The 21,802-nt window shown below is 36.1% G+C and overlaps 1 pseudogene; it reads right to left on the reverse strand.

Moving 5' to 3' along the window:
• The window catches only part of LOC120430364 (40S ribosomal protein SA-like), a 142,480-nt pseudogene that overhangs the window by 26,366 nt on the left and 94,312 nt on the right, over positions 1-21,802 (reverse strand).

The following is a 21,802-nucleotide window of genomic DNA, read 5'->3' on the forward strand; positions in this document are numbered from 1 at the left end:
TTATTAAAATTATTAAAAGTATTAAAAGTATTAAAAGTATTAAAAGTATTAAAAGTTTTAAAAGTATTAAAAGTATCAACCCTCTACAACCTAACCCCGCCTTTAGACGGGCTTCGATCTAAAAAAACGCCAAAAATCAATTTTCCAACCGATTTTTGAAAAGCATTGGAAAGAAAAACTCTTAAAATTTTAGAAAATTTCAGGGTTGGAAGTTTAACTTGTTTTATGTGACTTTGCCAATGTTTTTAAAAATGTCATTTTTTAGGGGTCAACTTTGGCTGTGTTTTTTACTAACATTTCCAATATTTTCAGTAAAAACCCGATTTAATATCACCAGAGGTGAAATAGAGCCTTTCTTACAAAATGATGAAACTCCGAGAAATATATTGGTGCAATTATTTTTTCAAAAACATAATGATACCATCCAGTGAGAATTTTACCTAAAGCTTCGAATCTTTTAAGGCTAAACCCCAATGCCATTTTTTTTTAGTTTCAGAAGTACATTATTTGTCGCAAGACATTTAAATTTAATTAAGAAAAACATATTGGATTGACATTATTAAAAAAAAAATAAAGGGTACTCAGTCTATAAAGTTAGTCTATGATTAACTTAAAAAAATATGTATCGCTATTGCACTTTGTCGATCAATTATGAGAAGCCAGAAAGAACACTTTCACGCGCAGCGTAACACGCGCAAGCGTAAAAGCGCTGGCGTTGAAGCGCTGGCGTTGAAGCGCTGGCGTTGAAGCGCTGGCGTTGAAGCGCTGGCGTTGAAGCGCTGGCGTTGAAGCGCTGGCGTTGAAGCGCTGGCGTTGAAGCGCTGGCGTTGAAGCGCTGGCGTTGAAGCGCTGGCGTTGAAGCGCTGGCGTTGAAGCGCTGGCGTTGAAGCGCTGGCGTTGAAGCGCTGGCGTTGAAGCGCTGGCGTTGAAGCTTCGACTTGACGACTTGTCGAGCTTTCGACCGAGAACGAGCCGGGACTTCGAATTTGATGTTCAGTATATGATTTTGTATAAATCCAAAAATTTAATAGGAAAAAATAGGGTAAAAATAAGACGAAAAACACTAAAATCGCTATATCTCTGGAAATACATTTTGGAAAAGCTTCAAAATTTGGGCCCAAACAGTTTATGGCGCATGTTTTCGAATGGCTTTTTGTTTGAAACTGAATTCTTTAAATTTGATAGTGTTATCTAAAAAAAAATAGTCCAAAAATACCTCCAAAAATGGCTTTGACCACATTTACTGGTCGAAAATTGTGAATGGAAAAATAAAATGTTCGTCTCCGACCCCACGGCTACAGATCTGGCTTTTAAAAATTGTGGGTTTTACGAGCGGTTTTCCAGTGATGGAAGACACAAATTTTTAAGAGCGGATACAGACATCGGCCATGTATTTCAGAAAAAGAGCTCTCAAAAATCAGACTTTGAGTTCCGGGTGTGTGTGTGTGTGTGTGGTCCAATCCAATACCCGCTAACCGGTAGCGAAATTATGGGAAAGTATAATTTGTATCAGTCTGTGTACATGCCGAATGCTGATACAGCTTATCTCAGTCCCGGGTATTAGGTGGTGATAGCCCTCGCGCTGCTTCCAACGACCCGTTTCAGAATGACAGAGCTCCTTGCGGTCCAATTCCGAGGTCGCTGGGCATTGTTTGGCCCCGCCTAAACATAGAAGCAAGCATCTGAAGGAAACTCGATCTATATTTAGACTTCCATTCCCCTCAGGCAAATCAGGGATCAGCGCGTATTTAATAATATGAGAAGAAGAGATAACATGTTTCAACACTACGGATCAATTCACTGCTAGAGTGTAAACCTTCTGATGGCTGACTGCTTAGCGTCCCAGACCACCACCAATCCAAAGGTGTGAGTTCGAATCCCACCTGATTCATTTTAGTTTTTATTCATATTCAAATTCCTGATTCCAAATTTCAAAGGTACCGACCGGGATTTTATCCCTTTACCTTCTGCTTGGGAGACAGAAACCGTAACCATTAAGCCACGGAGCCGGTTGAATGGGACGTGGTTCTCTGTATGGCTTTTTGCGAGATGAGAGCAGAGCAGTTCTCTACGGAATCGGTCTTTTTTCTTTAATTTTAATTTTTGTATTTTTTAATCCGGCTGAAACTTTTTTGGTGCCTTCGGTATGCTCAAAGAAGCCATTTTGCATCATTAGTTTGTCCATATAATTTTCCATACAAATTTGGCAGCTGTCCATACAAAAATGATATGTGAAAATTCAAAAATCTGTATCTTTTGAAGGAATTTTTTGATCGATTTGGTGTCTTCGGCAAAGTTGTAGGTATGGATATGGACTACACTGAAAAAAAATGATACACGGTAAAAAAAATTTTGGTGATTTTTAATTTAACTTTTTGTCACTAAAACTTGATTTGCAAAAAAACACTATTTTTAATTTTTTTTATTTTTTGATATGTTTTAGAGGACATAAAATGCCAACTTTTCAGAAATTTCCAGAATGGGCAAAAAATCTTTGACCGAGTTATGATTTTTTGAATCAATACAGATTTTTTAAAAAAATCGAAATATTGGTCGCAAAAATTTTTCAACTTCATTTTTCGATGTAAAATCGAATTTGCAATCAAAAAGTACTTTAGTGAATTTTTGATAAAGTGCACCGTTTTCAAGTTATAACCATTTTTAGGAAACTTTTTTGAAAATAGTCGCAGTTATTCATTTTTTAAAAATAGTGCCCATGTTTGCCCACCTTTGAAAAAAATATTTTTGAAAAGCTGAGAATATTCTCTATATTTTGCTCTTTTGGACTTTGTTGATACGACCCTTAGTTGCTGAGATATTGCCATGCAAAGGTAAAAAAACAGGAAAATTGATGTTTTCTAAGTCTCACCCAAACAACCCACCATTTTCTAATGTCGATATCTCAGCAACTATAGGTCCGATTTACAATGTTAAAACATGAAACATTCGTGAAATTTTCCGATCTCTTCGAAAAAAATATTTTCAAAAATTTAAATTCAAGACTAACATTTCAAATGGCCGTAATATTGAATGTTTGGCCCGTTTGAAATGTTAGTCTTGATTTTAAATTTTTGAAAATATTTTTTTCGAAGAGATCGGAAAATTTCACGAATGTTTCATGTTTTAACATTGTAAATCCGACCTATAGTTGCTGAGATATCGACATTAGAAAATGGTGGGTTGTTTGGGTGAGACTTAGAAAACATCAATTTTCCTGTTTTTTTACCTTTGCATGGCAATATCTCAGCAACTAAGGGTCGTATCAACAAAGTCCAAAAAAGCAAAATATAGAGAATATTCTCAGCTTTTCAAAAATATTTTTTTCAAAGGTGGGCAAACATGGGCACTATTTTTAAAAAATGAATAACTGCGACTATTTTCAAAAAAGTTTCCTAAAAATGGTTATAACTTGAAAACGGTGCACTTTATCAAAAATTCACTAAAGTACTTTTTGATTGCAAATTCGATTTTACATCGAAAAATGAAGTTGAAAAATTTTTGCGACCAATATTTCGATTTTTTTAAAAAATCTGTATTGATTCAAAAAATCATAACTCGGTCAAAGATTTTTTGCCCATTCTGGAAATTTCTGAAAAGTTGGCATTTTATGTCCTCCAAAACATATCAAAAAATAAAAAAAATTAAAAATAGTGTTTTTTTGCAAATCAAGTTTTAGTGACAAAAAGTTAAATTAAAAATCACCAAAATTTTTTTTACCGTGTATCATTTTTTTTCAGTGTAGTCCATATCCATACCTACAACTTTGCCGAAGACACCAAATCGATCAAAAAATTCCTTCAAAAGATACAGATTTTTGAATTTTCACATATCATTTTTGTATGGACAGCTGCCAAATTTGTATGGAAAATTATTTGGACAAACTAATGATGCAAAATGGCTTCTTTGGGCATACCGAAGGCACCAAAAAAGTTTCAGCCAGATTAAAAAATACAAAAAAAATCGAATGACCGAAATCTCAGAGAATTGCTCAGCAGAGGACAACAATCATCTCAACGTTTCCACTTTACCCGGGCTAACGACCGGCAGTTCCAGTTCACGATGATTACCCTTCATATGTTAAAACCCACTTATGATTTTGGCACATATTCCGTTTGTCAGCGTTTCATGTCATTACTGGCGGGAAAAATCTACGTGGAATCAGCTGTGCAGACCTCATGTGTGACAGGAATGCAGGTTGAGCGACTCCCACGGGCTCAGACTTTGAGTTCCGGGTTTCGGGCCAAAATTCAATCGAAAGAGCGCATCTAAACCTTCAATTTAGTAATAGGATTTTTTCCCGGGACGAATCCTCGCCGTGCACGAATTTTTTTAGATTTCTGAAAAAAGCGTTTTTCCAAAAGCAAACCTTAAACCTTTCTTTTGTAAGAAAGGCAAAAAGTCAAACGCTCTCAACTAAAAGTGCGGAAGATGTAAAATTTGCTGAGAAGTTTGATCGAGTCGTGAACACTCAGTTAGAAAGATAAATTTAAGTGAAATTACAAATAAATCCTTGGGGAGAATTATTCTGAATGACCCCTTACCTTTTTTGAGAAATTTACTCTGTATATAAAGAAAAATCATACAGCTATAACTTTTGAACCAACCGTCTGATCAATACCAAAATTTACTCGAATACAATTCATACCAAATGCTTTCGTTCGAGAATGGGCTGGGACTTTGAATTTGATGTTCAGTATATGATTTTGTATAAATCCAAAAATTTAATAGGAAAAAATAGGGTAAAAATAAGACGAAAAACACTAAAATCGCTATATCTCTGGAAATACATTTTGGAAAAGCTTCAAAATTTGGGCCCAAACAGTTTATGGCGCATGTTTTCGAGTGGCTTTTTGTTTGAAACTGAATTCTTTAAATTTGATAGTGTTATCTGAAAAAAATAGTCCAAAAATACCTCCAAAAATGGCTTTGACCACATTTACTGGTCGAAAATTGTGAATCGAAAAATAAAATGTTCGTCTCCGACCCCACGGCTACAGGTCTGGCTTTTAAAAATTGTGGGTTTTACGAGCGGTTTTCCAGTGATGGAAGACACAAATTTTTAAGAGCGGATACAGACATCGGCCATGTATTTCAGAAAAAGAGCTCTCAAAAATCAGACTTTGAGTTCCGGGTTTCGGGCCAAAATTCAATCGAAAGAGCGCATCTAAACCTTCAATTTAGTAATAGGATTTTTTCCTGGGACGAATCCTCGCCGTGCACGAATTTTTTTAGATTTCTGAAAAAAGCGTTTTTCCAAAAGCAAACCTTAAACCTTTCTTTTGTAAGAAAGGCAAAAGAAGTATGCAGTAATTTTTGTAGTGTCCCAGACTATGCCTCTACGCATTTTTTTGCAATTTAAATGATGATGGTGCCATTCTATAGCAGAAAATGTGAAAAACATGCAACAAATTGAAAAAGTGACTGTAAAAACATGAAAAAATTAGATAGGCAAAATGTAATTATATTAGGTGGTGAAATAGGCCAAATACTACCAAAACAAACATAAACTAAAAAAGATAAATGCAAATTAAAATATTAAAAATAAAACAAGAAAAACATAAAACAAGAGAAGTAAAGTTTTTCGTAGAACAAATGTTGCGAGAGAAAACGCAGTTCTTTTCAGCAGTTTGACACGCTAAAAGCTGAATAAATTTATTAAAGAAATGAGCCGAATGTTACAAAAATTCACTTACATTGGTCTGCTACTCTAGTCTTGGCAACTGAGTCGACACCCTTTGTGTACCAGCACCGCGAAGCCTGTGATAATAGTTTTAAGTTTAATTTGCATGTTCTTCTTAGTTATAAGTTTTAACTAGCTAGTATCTTAATAATTCGCATGTGCTAACTCACGTTAGATAACCTCCAAATGAACAGCAACTACTTGGCCAACGTTTTGATCCCGACTTTATCGCCCGCTGAAATAATACATTTGGGATATATTTATGCCCCAATTCATTGCAATCCCTACTTACAACTCTCGAGTGAATTCAATGATAATTTAAACTAAATACAAGATTATTTAAATGTAAGAAAAGAGCTAAATCGAATTAACTTTTCGCTGCTTGAATGCTGTTCGTTTTGATGACGTTCCAGATTTTCTCAAACCGTCACGGACGTACGGCCGACCTGTCACCGAGCAGTTCTTTCCCCGATCGTCGTGGCGCTCGTGCAATCGTACGCGGCGCTTCTTGTGGGACGGCGTTACCGTCCGTAACAACAAAAGTTGCTCAAAATGACCTCATAATCACGGGAAAAATAAATATTTTGAAAAAAAAAATTTGGGCAGAAGAGGGTTAAATGTATTAAAAGTATTAAAAGTATTCAAAGTATTCAATGTATTCAAAGTATTCAAAGTATTAAAAGTAATAAAAGTATTAAAAGTATTAAAAGTATTAAAAGTATTAAAAGTATTAAAAGTATTAAAAGTATTAAAAGTATTAAAAGTATTAAAAGTATTAAAAGTATTAAAAGTATTAAAAGTATTAAAAGTATTAAAAGTATTAAAAGTATTAAAAGTATTAAAAGTATTAAAAGTATTAAAAGTATTAAAAGTATTAAAAGTATTAAAAGTATTAAAAGTATTAAAAGTATTAAAAGTATTAAAAGTATTAAAAGTATTAAAAGTATAAAACGTATAAAAAGTATAAAAAGAATAACAAGTGTAAAACTTATAAAAAGTATAAAAGTATAGAAAGTATTAAAAGTATAAATAAGTTTTATTAAAGTATTTCAAGTATAAAAAGTATTTAAAGTATTTAAAGTATTTAAAGTATTTAAAGTATTTAAAGTATTTAAAGTATTTAAAGTATTTAAAGTATTTAAAGTATTTAAAGTATTTAAAGTATTTAAAGTATTTAAAGTATTTAAAGTATTTAAAGTATTTAAAGTATTTAAAGTATTTAAAGTATTTAAAGTATTTAAAGTATTTAAAGTATTTAAAGTATTTAAAGTATTTAAAGTATTTAAAGTATTTAAAGTATTTAAAGTATTTAAAGTATTTAAAGTATTTAAAGTATTTAAAGTATTTAAAGTATTTAAAGTATTTAAAGTATTTAAAGTATTTAAAGTATTTAAAGTATTTAAAGTATTTAAAGTATTTAAAGTATTTAAAGTATTTAAAGTATTTAAAGTATTTAAAGTATTTAAAGTATTTAAAGTATTTAAAGTATTTAAAGTATTTAAAGTATTTAAAGTATTTAAAGTATTTAAAGTATTTAAAGTATTTAAAGTATTTAAAGTATTTAAAGTATTTAAAGTATTTAAAGTATTTAAAGTATTTAAAGTATTTAAAGTATTTAAAGTATTTAAAGTATTTAAAGTATTTAAAGTATTTAAAGTATTTAAAGTATTTAAAGTATTTAAAGTATTTAAAGTATTTAAAGTATTTAAAGTATTTAAAGTATTTAAAGTATTTAAAGTATTTAAAGTATTTAAAGTATTTAAAGTATTTAAAGTATTTAAAGTATTTAAAGTATTTAAAGTATTTAAAGTATTTAAAGTATTTAAAGTATTTAAAGTATTTAAAGTATTTAAAGCATTTAAAGTATTTAAAGTATTTAAAGTATGATCGCGCCCAGATCAGGTCAGAACAGATTTTGTGAGCCAGTGCAGATTATGCTCTAGTACAGCAACACAAAAACAGTCAGCATAACAAATACAAACAGAAACAGAACATCCAGTGAGTGCCTGGAGTTCTACTGTTCAAATTAAGTAACTTTGGCCAGCAGGAACCGACTAGCGGTTGGTCATTGCTCTGCGAACCGTACTACTGCCCGGATAAACGAAAACTATATCGATTGTAGTGTGGAACTTAAAAAAACCTTATGAGTTATGGTCACCATTTGAATTAATGTTATTTGGCGGACCTTGATAACTATTTGTCAAATGGTCACCATAAGTAATAGAGTTATTTTAATGTTTGTAATGGTAAACAATTTTCTTGATGACTTCAAAAAACTATTTGAGGATGTTTACTCAAATGGTTACCCTAAATCATAAGGTGATTTTTAAGTTCAAATGGTTCATATTGATTAACGATTACCATATAGAAACATTAAATACCCATTTTAAAAATAGTTAGAATTTGCAAAAAGCGTTTACCAAATTTGACTATGTTTTGTTTTCAAATGAAAGAATCAAACTTTTTTGTCTGTAGCTTCATAAGGGTTTGGGTTTGTGCTGGAGTCGGATTTGGGCAACTTCCGGAACAAGATTTTGTCTGACTAAGTTGCCGGAAAAGTGTACGATCTACTCAACGATGGTGGGGCTGATAAAAGCGAAGAATTACAACTTTGGCGGAGATTTTGTGAACCATATGGTAAAGTCATTCACTATACACCAAGTTATGTGGACATCATTTGGCTTACTTGCCCCTGAATTTTACCCACATTTGAGCTGCCAAAGAAAGCCAATCCGAAGTTTGCCAATTTTAATTGACAGAATCTAAACCTACAAAAAAAGAAAACAAACTGAGGAGCTCAAGAACAAAAAGGCTCGAAAATGTCGGTTCCTTTGATGCGCTACAATTCCTTTGAGTTTCGTTGACGATGCAATTTTAAGCATATCATGTTTGTGATAATTGTTACTTTATTTCAATTGTATGAGCGAATCATTTTTCAACAGTTGATAATTTTGGATTTACGGCATATTTGCGAGAGCAGGTAACGAGCGTAGCGAGAGAAGAGAAACGAAAGAGCGCGCCAGACAGAGTATTATTACTCTGCTTTGCGCGCTCTCTCGTTTCTCTTCTCTCGCTATGCTCGTTACCTGCACTCGTTGCAGGCTGGCGCAGGCAAAAACAGTCTGAAGTGAAACGTTTGTGCGGCTGGTTGTTGTCTACGTTTTGTTCGCAGGTATAATTTTCAAACAAATCATTTGATTTACCAGATACTTTGTTTACATTTTTCTTGTTGATCATTTCAGCGCCGTGGAGAACTTGAAACAACGGAACAGCTGGTGCGGGAGGATTCGATCGGCAATCAACAGAGATCTTGGCGGCAGCCGACCGACAAAACAAAATCGAAGCGAACGCACGATTGGCATTAATCAAGGAAATCATTTGAATCATCAGCTAAGTACACATATTTGAATGTTACATTCTACTCGATACTTTGTGATTTTTGTTTCTTATTTTTTCAGGTTTGGACGACTTTGGCAGTATGATCAACCAAACAGAATCGGCAATCAACAAGAGTTAAAGCCAAAAAAGTTTTAATATTATTGTTGTGAACCATCCGTCAAAAAGTGAACAATTCTGTAAAAATTAGGTAGGTAAAAAATGCTAGAAAAACTATTAAAAACTATGTGAAAACTATTTCTAAAATAGTAGCGCTCGGTAAAAATAGCAAGAAAAACCCTTAAAAACCATTTACGAACCATTTGTAAAGCAGGAGCAGCAAGATTAAAAATTTAAAAAAAAACCTTAAAATACCAATTAAAAACCATTTCTGAAACAGTTAAAACCGGAGGAAAAAGGTCGCTTCCACGCGAAAATTAACTTTATTTTTACCATTACACAAATGGTAATCTGACGAAACGTTGTTCGGAGATTTTTAAGGTTACCGCCCGGATAAACGAAAACTATATCGATTGCAGTGTGGAACTTAAAAAAACCTTATGAGATATGGTCACCATTTGTAATAATGTTATTTGGCGGACCTTGATTCCTATTTGTCAAATGGTAACCATACGTAATAAAGTTATTTTAATGTTTATAATGGTCAACAATTTTCTTGAAAACTTTAAAAAACTGTTTGCGAATGTTTTCTCAAATGGTTACCCTTAATCATAAGGTAATTTAAAAGTTCAAATGGTTCAAATTGCGGACCCTGATGACTATTCCTCAAATGGTTACCATACTTGTTATAGTTATTTCAAAGTTTGTAATGGTAAAAAGTTTTTTTTGATAACATTAAAAAACTATTTACGGATGTTTCTTGAAATGGTTACCATAAATCATAAGGATATTTTGAAGTTAAAATGGTAAACCTTGATACGCGAGCACCATATTAAATGAAATGATTATCATTTAAAAAATAGTTACCATTTTTTTCACAAATACAAAATTAATACTGTTATTTAATTTAGATTTTTGTAGGTTTTATTTAATGAATTCTTTAAACATAAATTCAACAGATGGACAAAAAACTTTTCTTCTTTATTCAACTTCAATTTGTAAAATTTTAAAGCAAAAATCGTAAAAGATTTCATACAATTGTGTTTATGTTATCACTTTTTTGTTATTCAAAGTCTAAAAATATCTCCATTGATTAAGGCCGACGACACGACAAGACACTCGGAGGAAAAACCTGATTAAAAAGCGGTCCCACCCCTGAAATCCCCAATCCCGTGAAATCACCGTGAGTCGTCAAAGTTATGGTAAAATGAGAGACCCCTCGGTTTTTGCCCAACATAAAATAATCTCGCAACACTGTTTGGATATAAATATTTACACTGTAACTGAAAATCGCACTTTGCTGAGTTCGTTTTCGCACTTTTTCATACGATTTTTTTAGTTCGACTGCGATAACACAAAAAAGTGTAATCGTAGTTGAACTGAAAAAATCGTATGAAAAAGTGCGAAAACGAACACAGCAAACTGCGATTTTCAGTTACAGTGTACCTTGATGACAGAACTCGGTTTGTTTTTGGAAATCTCGTTGATTTTTCCTTCGTTGTCCGTGCAGCTGCTGGTTTCTCTACGTTTACGGCGGAGGTCATCGGAGCTGGAATCGTTTTTGGATTTCTTCTGGACAGTGATCGGTGCCTGGGGTTTGCCGATTCGCGTTTTGTTATGTTTGCCTAGCTTCATCGTAGCTTGGCCAAGGAGAAAGAAGTTACTTTTTCGGTTTTTTATAACCATCGGGAAGATTCCTTTTGCATTAGAAAATGTTGGTGCTTGACTACAATTAATTATGATATTTCTTCCAACCCGACCTAGTGAACCAGATTGGATCTTGATCGAGTCGGAATTCCTCGTGTAAATGCTGGAACCTGTCCCAGCGGAAAATCAACCTCGAGCATGTAGCCGACGAATTGAGCCGCGGAAGAGTGAAAATCCGCCTCTTGGAATCAATCCGGATTTCAACTAATTCCCGACCCAACATCGCTTCCACGTCCTTTTCCTGGTCCAGGGCAATCTTGTCCTTGATCCGGCTTACCCGGATTCCCAGAACATACTTCGCATGTCCAATGTCCTTCATTGTGAAATCCCGACTGAGTTGAGCCTTGATCTCCGTCTTCCAGCGGTCACAGTTCGAGAAGATCAGGATATCGCAGCGAACGACCGGGGCGTAGGTCTTTTCTTAATCTACCCCCGTTCGCTGCGAGTATCCTTTGATGATCAGCCTCGCTTTGTATCGGTCGATATTTCCGTTCACGTCTAGCTTTACCTTGTACACTCACTTGCACTTGATCGCCGAACGTCCTTCTGGTAGATCGCACAGCTCCCACGTTCCGTTTAAGATAAGGGCTCCGTACTCCTCTTTCATGAACTGTTTCCAGTGTTAGGCGTCGTCTCGAGCCAGAGCTTTTTGGTGCTTGAACAAATCTTCCAGAACTGATCTTTGATAAGAACACGATGGGGGCGCAGCGGCAGAATCATCGGGCCTCGCGGTTGCGTTGGTCGTCGTCGTCGCGCTTCTGCTTCGGTACGTGGGCCATCGCGGTCGTGTCGAACACTCGTACGTGTGACAAGTCCGGCTTGCGACCTGACAACGCTTCCTCCGGAGTCATGTCGGGGACCTGTAGACCGGCCACAACCTCTGCCCAAAACGGGTTTGGCAGATCCGTTTCGTACAGCATGCATCGAGCACGTTCCACGGCATCGCGGTTGACCCTCTCTCCAAGTCCGTTCTGCTCAGCATTTGTAACGTGCTTGGCCGTAATCGTAACTGTTGCTGTCCACTGGATCATGGACAAGTCTGCCGTTGGACGGCTTCGTTAGGGGTGTTGTGGCCGAGGTGTTACGAAAGACATGTTTTTTTTTTCAGGACGAGCCGCTGCTGCTGAAACAGGTGGGACAGGAGCAACGAGATTTGGGTGCCATCTATTTTTTTATGTGGATTTGAACTATGTTGGGGGAAGGAGGGTTTTTAAGAAACCTGTTTTTTCGAATCCTAAGTTGTAATCTTTTTAGAATATTCAAAGAAGTGGTTTGGTGCAATAGCTTAGATTTGCTTTCAAATAAACTTTTATTGACAACGTTAGACAAATATCGCAGCGCAGGTGAACATCCCCTGCTGCATCGCATGAATACGGCCGGCGATAATTTTGTTGACCGCAACGATGGCAGCAGCCTTTCGGATTAACTTCGCTTCGGTCTCATTAGCGCAGCCATGGAATGAACACCTTGATCACTGCCATGCCCAATGCAGAAAGTCTAACGAGGACGTTTTTCAGGGCGGCGCTGAAGAATACGGTGATGCGCGTTTGCAGATTGTAGGCCATCAGTCGGGCCACAAAGTCCTGTTGCGTCTGGTGATCGTCCAACTCAGAGTGCATGCACGTATCCCGTAATATGATGCAGATTGCGACCGATGTGATTTGATCATGAAGCTGGAATAAACGAAGAAACGGTTTAGATTGGCTACCCTTGAACAGCATGAATTATAAAGACGCACAGTCGTATTTTCATTCACACAATCACACGACATTTAAGAACCAGGCCCATAACAGCTAGGATCGGTGTTCTGCTGCGTTGACTGGTCTGGAAAATGGGACTTGCGATAAGAGACCGTTCAGTTGATTCGGGTTCGGAAGTTATGGACACTTACAGATTTGTTGACACTTTGGGTGACTCCGAGTAGACCACAACGAACAGTACACGTGGCCCTCTAGACCTTTCGCGCTCCTTTTTATTTTCCGCCACATCTTTAACACTCCCTGTCACTTGCACGGCCACCTCAGCCAAGGTGCAAAGCTCTACAAGAAGAAGGGCAACATCCGCAGGGGTTTCGTATCGCAGGAATGTCCACCGTAGTTGTTTTCTGGAACCAGCAAGATTCTCGCGACTCTCCTTGTTTGGAAAAAAAATCTGATAGAAACCATAGAAACCAAATGACTTTCATAACGTCAAAAAGAGGAATGCTGCCAGAAACAACACATTTTGAGGAATGTTCCAGTTTGACGTTTCCAGTTCCAAAGGAACCGGATGGGTAGGCCGATTTGGTGCCCACTTTTTGGAAGCGAGTGGCTTGGCGTGTCGTCGGCTTTTCAACATTAAAATTTTTTGTGCAATCGACAGTACTTGCAGACTTTTCACACTATCTACAGATCTTCTTATGGCTCACCTTCTTCACGCGATTTTTGGAAAGTTCACACTGACAGATCTTCATTACGGTTTTGTGTTTTGTTTTGTTCTTCGGTTCGCGTGTTCAGATCATGGTGAAGAAAGTGCGTGCCTTCAAGGTGATTTCGCTGATGCGCAAGCTGAAGGTACCGGGTATCGTTGGCCTTCCTTAACATCCCAACGCCCAGAACCAGAAACACCGGAAATCAAGCCGGAGTCGGACCCCAAGATGTTGCCATTCGATCAAGAGGTTGCCATTCTACTTAGAGACCCTAAATAGGGAGACTGGTCTAAGCTTGCTAAATCGATCTGGCAACGTATGTTTTGAGCTTGGCAACACTGATAAGTTTTGCTGGGCGTAAAGGCAAATGCTCGTTTGGATACGTCAAACTCGCGTCTATTTGGGTACGTCAAATTCACTTCGTCCAGTCTCCCTATTTAGGATCTCTAATTCTACTACTTGACCCATTCGATCAAGAAGTTGAGCAAGATCCCGTTGCACTTTTTCTGCTTGACTTACTTGGCCCTGGATTTTACCCCCATTTCGAGCTGCCAAAGAAATAAGCCAATCCGGAGTTTACCAATTTTTATTGACAGAATCTATATCAACCAAAAAGGAAAACAAATTGAACAAAATGTTCAATTAAAATAATAATTTTGGATTTAACGCATAATTCGACGGTAACATTTCAAAAGGCATCATGTACATTTTGACACTTTCTGGTTTATTACATATTCTGAAAGTACTCCTAATAAGCTACCTCTCCACCAAAAATGAGCAAAAGTTACTTCAGTAAAGTCTGTTTAATCATGATTTTAAATAAAGTAACATAAACAAAATCTCTGCCATCAGCAGTCCCTGTTTATATAGTCCTGTCAACCTGTCAAACAAAAGGCTACATAAACCTCGTGACGAAAAAAAAGCAACATGAACAAAGCGCCATGTACATTCGGCGAAGAAAAACGAATCATAACAAAGCGCCCCCCTCAATGACAGCAGGGTGATATCGACGTTGGTGATTTCAAAAGGAGTTATGTTTGTTTTTCTTAAATAAAACGACGGAAATAATGTTTTATTGAATTTGGATGATCAAGTATCAATAAAAGCAACGTTTTTCATCGTTTGTTATTATTAGAACATCTCATTTTGCTTTTATATTAAAATGGGAATTGAAAATGGATGCTCAACATTCAAATGCGTTTTTCTCAAAACGCATGGTTTGTACATGATGCTTTTTGAAATGTTGGCGTCGAATTGCGAGAGCAAGTATCGTGCGTAGCAAGAGAAAAAAATGAGAGAGCGCGCAAGCCAGAGTATTAATAATCTTACTTGCGCGCTCTCTCGTTTCTCTTCTCTCGCTACGCTCGTTACCTGCGCTAGTGCAGGGGCAGGCAAGCGCACAGCGCAGGCAAAAACAGTCTGAAGTGATACGTTTGTGCGGCTGGTCGTTGTTTACGTTTTGTGCGCAGGTATAATTTTCAAACAAATCATTTCATTTACCAGATACTTTATTCACATTTTTCTTTTTGATCATTTCAGCGCCGTGGAGAACTTGAAACAACGGAACAGCTGGTGCTGGAGGATTCGATCGGCAATCAAAAGAGATCTTGGCAGCAGCCGACCAACAAAACAAAATCGAAGCGAACGCAAGATTGGTATTAATCAAGGAAATCATTTGAATCATCAGATAAGTACACACATTTGAATGTTACATTCTACTCGATACTTTGTGATTTTTTTCTTATTCTTTCAGGTTTGGACGACTTTGGAAGTATGATCAACCGAACAGAATCGGCAATCAACTAGAATTAAAGCCGAAAATTATTGTTGTGAACCATCCGTCAAAAAGTGAACAATTCTGTAAAAAATAGGTAGGTAAAAAATGTAAGAAAAACTTTCAAAAACTATTTCAAAACTATTTCTCAAAAAGTAGTAAATTTGTATGATAAACTTTAATTTACCATTTGAAAACTATTTCTGAAATAGTTAAACTGGGAAAAAATGTAGGATAAACCTTAAATAACCATATGGAAACTATTTCCAAAATAGTAGCCGTAGGTAAAAATAGCAAGAAAAATCTTTAAAAAACATTTACAAACCCTTTCTAAAATAGTAGACGCAAGGTTAAAAATTGTAAGAAAAACCTTAAAATACTATTTAAAAACCACTTTTCAAACAGTAAAAACCGGGGAAAAAAGGTCGCTTTTACGCGAAAATTAACTTTATTTTTACCATTACACAAATGGTAATTTGACGAAACGTTGTTCGGGAATTTTTAAGGTTACCGTTGCTAACCACCCTCAATTCAGATGGTCGAACTTTATGAAAAATGGTAGGGTACCATTTCCGATATGGTATTTTTAAGGTTTTCCTACCATTTTTCAAATAGTGGTTACGATCTCTGAAATGGTGAGAAAACCATTTAACACAAAGTTTTTTTAAGGTTCTCGTTTATGCGGGCGTTGCTAACCACCCTCATCTCAGATGGTCGAACTTTATGAAAAATGGTATGGTACCATTTCCGATATGGTATTTTAAAGGTTTTCCTACCATTTTTCTAATAGTGGTTACGATTTCTGAAATGGTAAGAAAACCATTTAACAAAAAGTTTTTTTAAGGTTCTCGTTTATGCGGGTGACCAGTTCATACCTTTTCAGACACAGTTTTTACTACGATTAGTGTTTACAGTCCACTATTAAGTCCGTCCAAATAACTGACCGCGAATAAACCTGACGACTTTGAGAATAAATGTTTTCTGTATAACCCGCGAGTTCTGAATTACAAAAAAGATCCGATTTTGCATGGCACCAGGATTCTGACGCTAGTTTGTGCGCAAACATATTTTGGTCCTTCGAACCGGATCCGTAAGGTTCCGGTTCCCCTGGTGCCTGCAAATCGATCATAAAAGGACAGTTCAGTTGTGTTCGGTGTACCTGTGCAAAAAAAGTGTATCGCGATGGCGCCCAATAGGTCGCACCGAGACCGTGAAGAATCGGTGCGTGTTGTGGGCTGCCGGAGAAAATGCAGTTTGTACGGACTGTGAAATATTCTTACCGACGAAAAAAGTGCAGTGCAATAATAATCCGACCAATTTGAAGAATGGTCCGGTTCGGTGCCAGTGCAACGAATCGTTGCTAGTGAAGTTTTGACAAACCCAGTGAAGAAAAACTCACCCGCACACAAACACACACCCGATCGACTGCAGTGTGTTTTGCTGTTCACTGCACCCCGTCAGCAGAAAAACACAGGGACGTCGCCAAGGGCGTTCACAGCGGGTGTCAGTGTTCAGCCCGGAATGTTTTTGGCAGAATCTGCGTGCAGCGATGCACTTTGCGTTGCATCTCACGACAGCTGTTCGGCACAGACGTGTAGCAGTGCATCGGCAGGCCTTGGTGTGGCTGTTTCGGTGATGTTGGAGCAGCAGTTCGGTTCGGCGACGAAGTTCGCTGATGTTGCAGTTCAGCCAGCGCAGCAGTCGGCGTTTGCAGCACAGTTCGTCGGCAGAGATCAGCCACGTCGCCGCAGACATCAGCATGTCACACGCTGATTGGAGGTTGCCAGCAGTAAAGCCTTTCGGGGCGGCGCGTCGTGATCGGACGGGTCAGACAGCCGTCCCAAAAGCAACCCAAGTTAAGTACCTGTTAATTTACTTTAACATTCAGTTGCTCAGCCGTACAACACCCCAGGTACTCCAAGCTGGCAACTCATCAGCCAAACACACTGCTCTGTTTGTCGCGAACCAGCGAGCGCGCAACGCGCTCGACTACCGCGCAAGGTATTCCCGTTCAGAACTCGGAGATGCAGCTCGACGGACACTTCAGCCGTGTTAATGACCATCCACCAGGGCCCGGTGGTAACGTCGTTCAGCGCACACGGCGATTCGAGTGAAGTCTTCTCCTGGTGCACCGGAGAAGAACTCAGCGAGACATCCGACTGCAGACGGCGGCAATCCGCCGGCATTTCAACAGAACTTTTACTCGTTAGCGAGCATCCAGACCACAGCAACACGATCACGGTCGGGTCGAGTTCGGGGTTCAGTCGTCTCCCCGCAGCTGCAACTACAGCAGCTCATCGGATCGGAGGCACAGACCTTGCCTTCGTCAGCTCAGCGAGCAGCCGCTACATCTGCTCTGCCGTCAGCAACTCTGCGCGCCATTGCAGAGACGAGGATCCAGCCGCAAAGCACTAGGGACGGCGCTGTTTCGATCGGACGGGTCGGAACTGCCGTCCCACCGCAGTCGCCAGTTAAGTACCTTCATTCGTTAAGAAACTTAGCGGCTTTTCTGTTAACTCGGTCAGGGTCCTCAGCAGCAGCAACAGTGTGCAGTTTACAACTGCTTGCTCATCTGCGAGCCTTTCGCTCAGCTCCATTTCGGTGCTTTCGCTCGAGATAATCTCAGTTCTTCGGTCAGCGCAACTACGGCGCATTCGTTTCGATCCGGCCGGCAGGTAGCCGCGCCAATCACCAGCTGAGCGATCAACGATCCATCTCTGGTGAAACCAGTTCGTTCCAGTCAATGTTGGGACATTCACTTGCTTCCGTTAAGAAATTGAAAAAAAGAATATTCAATTTTCAAGGCCAACTATGCTCTCACGCAATGTACTGTTGAAAATTGATGGTTAAGTAAAACATTTGCTGTGCAATACAGAGCTTTCCAACTTAAAAATGTGATATCTCAAGAAATATTCATTTTACCCTGAGGTTTTGATTGAATTTAATGTAAAAAACTCTCAGCAATCGAATGCAATTGTCAGTTTTCCCGTAAGTGCTCGTCCAAAGGGTTAAAAAAGCATTTTAAAACTTAAAGCGAAAAATTTTCATATCTGGCAACACTGTACGTAAATTTTGAGTACGCCATTCGATCCTACGTCAAAAAATCTTCAAATATGCATACCCAAAAGTTCACGTTTTGTAAACTTTTCTCTTAGCAAAATGCATTTTAAAAATGAGGTTTTTCAAAAATCTCAGAAAAAGAGGAGGGTGCCACGGGCGCGGGGGTGGACCAAATGTCACCAAACTTTGGATTCTTTGTTTTTGGGGAAAAAACAACCCCCATGCCAAATATGAGCAGAATTGGTGAAGGTCGATGTTGGACGCGTGGTCACTTGGGAAGGAATGACCCATATGTAACCATTTTTAAATGCATATGTAACCGTTAAAATTTTCCTCGATTGCATCAAACATTAAAACGATTCATGTTTAACTTTAATATTCCGACTAAACGCCATTTTCAAATTTATTACTCATTGTACTCTGAAAAATTGGTCCAGAATTTAAGCAAAAATAACATTTGAAAACATGACAAAAAAATTTAATCAGATCTTAATTCTAAAGTTAATTTTTTAATAAAATTTCAATCTATCGTTGCAGTGCTGCTTATCTTCGAAGTTAAAAAAAAAAAAATATTTAATTAAAATAAAATTTTCTGATCGAATAAACGGAGTATCAAGAAGACATTAGAGCAATTCTCTACCAAAACCGGAAATGGATTTTATTTGTATTTTTTGATTTGGCTCAAACTTTGTGGGGGCCTTCCCTATGACCAAAGAAGCCATTTTACATCATTAGTTTGTCCATATAAATTTCCATACAAATTTGGCAGCTGTTCATACAAAAATGGTACGTAAATATTCGAAAATCTGTAACTTTTGAAGGAATTTTTTGATCAATTTGGTGTCTTCGGCAAAGTTGTAGGTATTGTTAAGGACTATTTAGAAAAAAATAGGTACACGGAAAAAAAATTTCCCGATTTTTTTATTAACTTTTTTTTCACAAAAACTCAAATTCCCAAAATACGTATTTTTTGATTTTCGAGATTTTTTGATATGTTTTAGGGGACAAAAATCCGCAACTTTTGAGCTATAGAGAAACATGGTCAAAAAATCTGCCGCCGAGTTATGATTTTTTGAAAAACTGGTGATTTTTGGAAAAAATCGAAATTTCATACATAAAATTTTTTTGACCTCATTTTTTAATGCAAAATTGAATTTGCAATCGAAAAGTACTTCACAGATTTTTTGATAAAGGGCTCCGTTTTCAAGATATAGCCACCGAAAGTTTGATTTTAGCGAAATATTTGCAGTTTTTCAATTTTTAAAAATAGTGACCATGAGTGACCATTTCTAAAAATATTTTTTTGGAAAAGTTCAGAAAATTTGCTATAAAATTTTCTAAGAGACATTGAAGATTGGACCTCTGGTTGCTGAGATACAGCGGCTTAAAGAAAAAGAAACACGAAAATTGAAGTTTTCTAAGTCTCACCCAAACAGCCCACCATTTTCTAATGACGATATCTCAGCAATTAATGGTCCGATTTTCAATGTTGATACATGAAAAATTCGTGAAATTTTCCGATCTTTTCGAAAAAAATATTTTGAAAAAAATTAAATCAAGACTAACATTTTAAAAGGGCCAAACATTGAAAATTATGCCCATTAAAAATGCTAGTATTGATTTATTTTTTTTCAAAATATTTTTTTCGAAAAGATCGGAAAATTTCACGAATGTTTCATGTATTAACATTGAAAATCGGACCATTAATTGCTGAGATATCGTCATTAGAAAATGGTGGGCTGTTTGGGTGAGACTTAGAAAACTTCAATTTTCGTGTTTCTTTTTCTTTAAGCCGCTGTATCTCAGCAACCAGAGGTCCAATCTTCAATGTCTCTTAGACAATTTTATAGCAAATTTTCTGAACTTTTCCAAAAAAATATTTTTAGAAATGGTCACTCATGGTCACTATTTTTAAAAATTGAAAAACTGCAAATATTTCGCTAAAATCAAACTTTCGGTGGCTATATCTTGAAAACGGAGCCCTTTATCAAAAAATCTGTAAAGTACTTTTCGATTGCAAATTCAATTTTGCATTAAAAAATGAGGTCAAAAAAATTTTATGTATGAAATTTCGATTTTTTCCAAAAATCACCAGTTTTTCAAAAAATCATAACTCGGCGGCAGATTTTTTGACCATGTTTCTCTATAGCTCAAAAGTTGCGGATTTTTGTCCCCTAAAACATATCAAAAAATCTCGAAAATCAAAAAATACGTATTTTGGGAATTTGAGTTTTTGTGAAAAAAAAGTTAATAAAAAAATCGGGAAATTTTTTTTTCCGTGTACCTATTTTTTTTTCTAAATAGTCCTTAACAATACCTACAACTTTGCCGAAGACACCAAATTGATCAAAAAATTCCTTCAAAAGTTACAGATTTTCGAATTTTTACGTACCATTTTTGTATGAACAGCTGCCAAATTTGTATGGAAATTTATATGGACAAACTAATGATGCCAAATGGCTTCTTTGGTCATAGGGAAGGCCCCCACAAAGTTTGAGCCAAATCAAAAAATACAAAAAATAAAAATGATCGAAATCGGCCGGTTTTGTAGAGAATTGCTCATTATTAAAAATATCCAGATTCAAAATATTTAAAAGTCTATGAATTCATAGAAATCATTCATTTTTTATCGATAAAAAAAATAAATCCACAGTAAGCTTTAAAGTGCATATTTCGTTAAAACACAAAAATTAACATCATCCAATTTATTGAAAATAGTGTACAAGTATTTCAATGAAAATGATATAACAGCAACATCAAGCAAAACTTGTATTGTTCTTATCGTGTAAAAACTCAGAACCATTTGAGATTGATCTATTAGTTCCTGAGACACATCTTCTCGAAATAAAATAAAATGTACGATAAAAATTGTAAATGCGAACACGATTAACAAATTAAAATCTTCAATTCATTTATTTATTTATTTTGAAATAACTGTCAAAACTATATTAATTTTTAAAATAAGTTTTGATAACCAATATGATTTTACAAGATAAAGGGGAAAAATAATGTAAATTGGCTGTGGTGGTTCTAGAAAAGACTCTCTGAATATTTCTAAGCAAAACAAAAAAACACACAAATGAAATCCTTTTTTTCTATTTCTGGGATCTAATCATGTTTAATAATTTAGGATTGTAATCATTTATTAAAATCGATGTTTGTTCAAGCAATATCTTGACTCTGGGAATAAAATCCTGCACATTTTATGGTTTAGAAATTTTATATATACGAAACCTTGCTAAATTAAAAATAAAGAAAACTTTATATAAGAATTCATAAATCGATTAGTTTTATCCTGTATATCTAATCTTAGTCTGCACTAGAATTCAAACATACCAATATTCGAAACATCAAAAAATTAAGATTATTAAAACATAACTTATTAAAATGATTGAAAATTATTTTTTGAATATCTTTATTTTCAATTCATGTTTATTTGTTGTACTAATCAGAATACAATATGCTTAACTTATTACCGGATGCAGAGTTTTGGAGATTCTTACAGCTACAAATTAATTCAGATACAATCATTTGATGAAATAAATTCCGTAAATTTCGAATAAGCGAGAGCAGAAAAAACTTTCTAAAATAACTGCTACTATTACTATGAAAAGAGAAGGAAGATAGGAAAGCTTAAATATATATCACAGAAAAAAAATCAGTTCGTTACTGAAGGCGA

Source organism: Culex pipiens, chromosome 1, assembly GCF_016801865.2.
Source record: "Culex pipiens pallens isolate TS chromosome 1, TS_CPP_V2, whole genome shotgun sequence".
NCBI classification, from domain to species: Eukaryota; Metazoa; Arthropoda; class Insecta; order Diptera; family Culicidae; genus Culex; species Culex pipiens.